The sequence below is a fragment of the Mus pahari genome, chromosome 17 (genome assembly GCF_900095145.1).
Source record: "Mus pahari chromosome 17, PAHARI_EIJ_v1.1, whole genome shotgun sequence".
Classification (NCBI taxonomy): Eukaryota; Metazoa; Chordata; class Mammalia; order Rodentia; family Muridae; genus Mus; species Mus pahari.
Window position 1 is genome coordinate 27,636,629 of NC_034606.1, and position 7,471 is coordinate 27,644,099.

Below are 7,471 nucleotides of genomic sequence, written 5' to 3' on the forward strand. Positions count from 1 at the left end.
TGCAAAGCCCCCAATACTTGCTGAGCACTAACGTTTTGTGTGTCACACTCTCACTGTCCTTCACACCACGGTTAAACTTTTTTTACGTCTGAGAGAAATGAACACTGTGTGATTCCCTTGCATTGGGAGGGGCTGCTGCTAAACCAGTGGCGTGACACTTTCCACAGCTCAGCATCTGCAAGGTGAGTCACACAGGGCTCTTTGGAGGCTGCTAGGTCTCTGCTGCATGCTTGGTCTCCGCTGCAACCTCACTTCATAGATAAGGAAACGCCAAGCTTCCCATTCTCTTTCTCCTCAGGAATACTGGTCACGTCTGCCTCCTCAACCCACTGTACCAGATGATCCCCAGGCAAGAAAATTGCAATTTAAATAGTTTTCAAACTGTTCACTACTTGTCGTTTTCAGTTCCTAGTCATCTTCTTTTGTCAAGTCAGACATGCCCTGGGAAGGCCTTCAGGAATATGTTTTATGTATTCATTGACAATGTCATACATGTAGGGATGCATCTCAACCAAATGCAAGCCAAGGCATATATCTTCACCCTCACATTTTCTTCAGCACTTACTCCTCCCTGAGAGGGATCTTAGAAAGTCCTTGGGAAGGTGAGCGTCCAGTTCTGATGGTCAAGCCACTCTTGAACTCTTGAAGATAGGACTTTTCTAGTTTGCTGACATGGTGCTCTCTCTAGAGAGTTGAGGGGGCCTGGTATGATGCCTCTTGAAACCATGACAGATGAGCACAAGTTATTACTATGGAAATTGTTAAGATGCCCTTACATGCAATGTCATGAGAAGACATAAAGAAGGCATCTTAGAAGGAGCAATTTCAGGGGTAATAACTTGAAACCATTAGGCTCTGCCTTTATATTTTTGCACTGCGAAGCTGGAGAGATATCTCAGTGGTTAAAGCACTTGTCATATAAGGGTGAAATAGAGGTCAGAGTTCCAGAATCCATGTAAAATATGCCAGGTGGGTATGGCAGCCAACCTGTAATTCCAGCCTCAGATGATAGAGATGGAAGAGCCCCAGGACAAGCTGACTAGTGAGACAAGTCATGTTGGTGAGCTCTGGGATAGATTGAGAGACCTGCCTCTATGAATAAGACAGAAGCAATTGAGCATCCAGACATCAACCTCTGGCCCCCCACAAGCACATTTACATTTATGCAAACACCCAAACACACACACACACACACACACACACTCAAAAATGAAAAAAGAAAATAAATGCACCCCCCCAAACAAAATATCAAATTAACAGAAAGAAGAAAGAATATTTAAATGGACAGGTGAATGGATTCATGGGATACCTGGGACAGAATCCTTGGCTTGTTTACAATTAAGAGATGACAGCAATAGACAGCTAGGAAGTAAGGCAAAAAACAAAGAAACAAAACTGCACTTGCTTTAAAGAAAGTCAATAGGAAAGAACATAATTAAAAAGAAAAGCAACGGGCTGGTGAGATGGCTCAGTGGGTAAGAACACCCGATTGCTCTTTCGAAGGTCCGGAGTTCAAATCCCAGCAACCACATGGTGGCTCATAACCATCCGTAACAAGATCTGACGCCCTCTTCCGGAGTTTCTGAAGACAGCTACAGTGTACTTACATATAATAAATAAATAAATCTTTAAAAAAAAAAAAAAAGAAAGAAAGAAAGAAAGAAAAGCAGCAAAGAAAACTGCAATAATAAGTTTCCATCGTGGAAAGCTGGCCATAGAATTGCTGGTTGGTTAGCTCTCTTGAAAATCAAGATATGACACTGTTAATCCCCTGATAACCCCAAAGGAGTCTACGCTGATGGTGGTGGCTCTGTGGGACATGTTTAGACATATTATCCTGGAGATCAGAATTCAGATCTCATAATCAGAGTTGGTCACTGGGCAAAAGGAATGAGCTAAGAGTAAATTCTTCACGTGCCTAAACAACAGAAACCTAATGCAAAAGATTCCCAAAGATGTCCATTGGGTATAGCAGTAGTACTGTTGTTAACTACCAACTCATTGTTACTTTCCAAAGTAAACCATCTCTACAGGCTGAAGCTGAGCTCTTGGAAGCAAGGCAATAGTATAGAGTCTGCTCTGATATTGGTTGAAAAAAAAAAAAAAAAAAAAAAAACCAGTCCCCTACATTCAATGAAGGAGGATTTCTACCAGCGTTTGGAGGAAAGTATGGGATAATTCAACTGTACTTTCTAGAGAAACATTTTGTTTTGTGACATTTTCCATATGTAACTCAATCTGACATCCAATGAGCAATCCTTCTGCCTCAGGATCCTGAGTGCTGAGATTATAGACATGTGTGTCTGTTCTCATTTCCTTTCTAATGTTGTAAAAAAAAAAATGGTCTGACCAAAACCTACTTATTTGACTCACAATTCCAAGTCGTAATTCATCGTTGAGAGAAATCAGATCAGAAACTCAAGGGAGGAAGCAGGAAGCAAGAATCACAGAGGAACTCTCTTTGCTGGATTGCTCTCTGGCTCACTCACAGGCTTATGCTTAGCTAGATTTCTTATATAGCCCAGGATTGCCCTGCCTAGGGATGGTGCCACCCACAGTGGGCTGAACCCTCTTGCATATATTAATAATCAACACAATCCCCCACAGACAAGCCCATATCTCAAGCTGATCTAGGCATTTTCTTCAACAAAAGGTTCCAACCAAATGACTCTAGGCTAGTTCAGGCTGACAAAGCTAACTAGAAAAACAACCTCAATGACTGTCTGAAAAATACAATTTAAATACATAAGCCTTATGACAAGATGGCTCAATGAATAAAGACCTTGGCCTCCAAGCCTGATAGCTTGATTTTCATTCACTAAATGCATACTGTGAAAAGTGAGAATCAGCTCTTCAAGTGGAAAATCACCTCCACTTGTACACTATGGCATCTGCCACACAAACACACACACATACACACACACACACACACACACACACACACACACGTGGTTGCTGGGGATTGAACTCAGAACCTCTGGAAGAGCAGTCAGTGCTCTTAACCTCTGAGCTATGGGAGTAGCACTACTAAGAGGTTGTGCTTGCTGGAGTAGGTGTGTCACTGGGGGTATGGGCTTTAATACCCTCATCTTAGCTGCCTGGAAGCCAGTCTTCCACTAGCAGCCTTCAGATGAAGATGTAGAACTCTCAGCTCTGCCTGGATGTTACCATGCTCCCACCTTGATGATAAGGGACTGAACCTCTGAACCTATAAGCCAATCCCAATTAAATATTGTCCTTTATAAGATGAGCCTTGGTCATGGTGAGTGTTGACAGCAGAAAAACACTAACTAAGATAACTAAGACAGGGACCTACAGTACACTGCCCTATCCTTTACTATGTCATACTCTGTCACCCAGTCCCCACTTAATAACAGGCTCAACTGTAAAACATTGCATCCTTGACACGAACTTGGAACCCCGGGAACAAAGTCTGCTGCTTCGATCACTAAGGTTCTAAATTTAAGACTCTGGGTACCTCTCACCCTCCCCAGTGGAACTATTCTAGCACTGTTGTTCACACTGCCCGCCTCCCTTAGGAACTATATAGTTGTTTAGAATCAAATCACTAGGGAGCGAGATAATGAGGCTTGGAAATTACCAACATTACTCAAGCCTAAAGCTCAGATGGCTACATTCAGAGCATCCCCACTACGAAACGAGAGAGGCATGAAGACGCCAGATGAGACACTTCCAAGGCTAGAAGGAGTGAAGGGCAGTTGGTCCATTATACAGATAGATGGGAAGACCACAGGTAAAGGAGGGCGTGTCCCCCAAAACCTGCCCGAAAAGGGAGTAACCCCAAAACTACTTCTGTCCTTTACTTACCTGCACCCTGAGGAAGACGCTGTGAGGCTGTAGAGCACAGATTGTTGTTTTAGAGACAGAAGCCGAGTCTTTAGATTGCGGGCACCCAGATTATGGGGACTAAAGAGAGCTGGGATGACCCTTTGGCTCCTGGAGTGTCACCCAGTAGGAAAAACTCCTGTGTCACCTAATTGAATTTCAGCTCTTGACTGGGCATCGAGAATCAAATCGGAACTTTCCTAAATTTCAGTTTTCTCCTCTACGAGATGGTTGTAAGTTAATATAAGAAGGGTTTCCCTAAGTCTTCATCATAAAGGAATAACGAATCCGATGATGATAGTAACACGAACTACCACAATGAACGTGAGTATGCATGTGTGTGTTTGGGTATACATGGCTAGGTGTGTGTGTGTATCTGTAGCTATATATATGTGTGTGCTTCTCTGTGTATGTTTTTTTGTATGTGAATCTGTGTATATATGTGTCTGCATATATAGGTGCTTGTCTATATATTTGTGTATGTATGTATGCATGCATGTCTGTGTGTGTTGTACATGTGTGTCTGTGGATATATGTGTGCATGAGGTGTGTAGAAGTGAGTCTTTGTGTATATGCATGTGTCTTTGTGTGTCTGTGTGTGACTATATGTGTTTATGTGTCTTTGTGTATATGTATGTGTCTTTGAATGTCTGTGTGTGACTATGTGTGTATGTATATATGAGTGTATGTGTTTGTGCTTGTGGAGCACAGAGCAAAACTTAGTGTCCTTGCCCTATCACTCTCTACTTAAGTAGATCTTAAAATAGAATCCCTCAGTAGACTAGAAGCTCACCATATTTGGCTAGACTGGCTGACTACAGTTCACCTATCTTTACCCCTAGAAGGTAGCTTTGGGAAGCTCAGAATGCTGGCAATTTGAACTTAGGTCCTCACTTCCCCAGCCTATAACTACCTTGAATTTGATTAACATGCAGTATATATACTCGTAGTTGGGTATGATGCCTTACTGCCTTTAATCCCAGCACTGGGGAGGCAGAGTCAAGTGGATCTTTGAGTTCCAGGCCAATCTGATCTACAGAGAAAATTTCAGGACAGCCAGGACCAGACAGAGAAATCCTATCTCAAAAAGTAAACAAACAGCTGGGCATGGTGGTGCATGCCTTTAATCCCAGCACTTGGGAGGTAGAGGCAGGCAGATTTCTGAGTTCCAGGATAGCCTGGTCTACAGAGTGAGTTCCAGGACAGCCAGGGCTACACAGAGAAGCCCTGTCTCGAAAACAAAAAAACAAAAAAAGAAGTAAACAAACAAACAGTGTATACGTGTATCAAAATGTCAGACCAGATCTTCAAAACCTGTGCACGCAACAAAGTGTCAAGCAAGTAAATAGGGACCTGTGGGGTGGACATGGCTGGATCATGACACAGAGCAGCCTGCAGAATTAAAATGAATGAAGGTAACAGGCTCTTAACACAGACCATGCCACGGAGCACCTGTGCACTGTGAGCCGCTTCCAGAACTGGCTTCCACTACACACTCTAGTATCTGACCTGAAGATTTCTCAGTAATCTCCCTGGAGCACTAGCTGGAGCACTAACAGCTCTTGATCAGCCCCCCCAGCTTCCAGGTCACGCCTTGCCTTGCCTTTCCCTTCCATCCTCTTCCTTTTGTTTCCTATTTTCCTCCCTTCTGTTTTCATCACAGGACAAGTGATTCATGGTGTCACTTCAGACACACAGAAATTCTGCGTGAGCAGCCAAGGAAACACACAGATGATTTACTCACAGAGAGTTACCTGCTAATTCAGGCACCTTGCTTTGTGACCCATCCTTTACAGCTCTTCAGCTCAGCTTTACCCAATCCCCAGACACAAAGCCCAGCTGCTGACGGGTGGATCTGTTCTTTCTTTTATGACAGAGAGTCTCATGTCCATCTTAAACAGTAAAGGAATGGTAATGTCCTGGTATGAAACAGTAGGACAATGCTTACGCTTCGGTCTCACTGTGCCTTGTTCATTATAGGCAAGAATAAAGAACCTAATTCATTGTCCCAGGCAGGAAGAATTCATTTTGTTTTGTTTTTGGAAGGTTTTTTTTTTTTTTTTTTAAGATTTACTTATTTATTTTATGTATGTGAATACACTGTAGCTGTACAGATGTTCGTGAGCCTTCATGTGGCTGTTGGGAATTGAATTTTTAGGACTTCTGCTCCCTCTGGTCAACCCCTCCGCTCCAGTCAATCCTGATGGCTCCGGTCAGTACCACTCACTCTGGCCCAAAGATTTATTATTGCAAGTAAGTGCACAGTAGCTGTCTTTAGACGCACCAGAAGAGGGTGTCAGGTCTCATTACGGGTGGTTGTGAGCCACTATGTGGTTGCTGGGATTTGAACACAGGACCTTCGGAAGAGCAGTCAGTGCTCTTACCCGCTAAGCCATCACACCAGACCTGTTTTTGAAGTTTTATTACATTATTTATTGTGTGTGTGCTTATGCACATGTGTGTATGCCATGTGTTGGGGGAGTGTGTGTGTGAGTGAGTGTGTGTGTGTGTGTGTGTGTGTGTGTGTGTGTGTGTGTGTAAATGATAGGACAATCTGTGAAGTTGATTTCCTCTTTCTACCATGTGAGTCCTGGGGACCAATTCAAATGTCTTTTTGGATACTTCTTTTTTTTTTTTTTTTTCTTTTCATTCACTTGCTTTTATTATTTTGCTACCAGCCTAATTCCACAAATTTCTCTTACAGGTTACACAGGCAGTTAACTGGGGTGAAACAGCAAAGAGAAGAGAAAACAAAGCAAGAAAAAGGATGAGCAGTTCAACAAAGTACAAATTAAAAAATAAAGCACTAGAAACTCTAGACATGCTGACTTCATACAAAAGGTTCTCTTTTACTGATTAAGTCAAATAAATTGAGGGATTTGCTGTCCATCCAGGTCACCAGATTTGGGGGTTTCTTCAATCTACTTTAGGGCGCCTTCTTAAATTATCTTTAAACCATTAAGGTAGGGTTCGCTTGTGTCACCCAACATCTCTGAAGAGTCTTCTCATGTCCAATCCTAACACTCAGAACTCTTAAATCTTTATGAAGGAAATGCCAGTGCCTAAAGTTAAAAAAACAAAATACAAAAATTGACACATCAGTTTTATACTGTTAGCTGTCTTGTAGTTCCTTCCCACAGACCTAACAGTCAGTCCTGTGAGTCAAGTAAAACCACAAGTTACTATATGAGGCGTTTCCAACGACGTCTGGCTACTAGGGAAGCCCCATCGGGATAGACCTCAAGATTTTTGGATACTTCTTATTGTTTTCTCAGTGGATAACTTTCTCCTAAACTGATTCAGGTAAGCCACATAGCCTCCCTATCCCATCTCACAAGGGACTTTTTTTTTTTAAGAATGGGTCTCACTATATACCAAGTTGGCATAGACTCACAGAAATCCACCTACTTCTGCCTCTTTGCCCCACCACACCCGGCTTCTCTACAGTTTTTTGTCCATAAATACGTTTGATGGCAAAAAGGTTTGCATCTAAAACTGCTGCCTCTGCAGCTTACTCTATCCCTTTCACTGGTCCTCTAAAGATATGTCCACAGACCTAACAGGGTACAGACGGGACTAAGGAAACAGCTACTGAAAGAAACATGGACGCATCTAAGTACTAAGA

The 7,471-nt window shown here is 42.6% G+C and overlaps 1 non-coding gene across 1 annotated transcript; it reads right to left on the bottom strand.

Moving 5' to 3' along the window:
- Positions 1-6,960: 6,960 nt before the first annotated feature.
- On the bottom strand, positions 6,961-7,091 carry LOC115062430. The gene has a single exon (XR_003842394.1). It is a non-coding gene; the product is annotated as a small nucleolar RNA SNORA18 (small nucleolar RNA).
- Between the last annotated feature and the right edge of the window lie 380 nt (positions 7,092-7,471).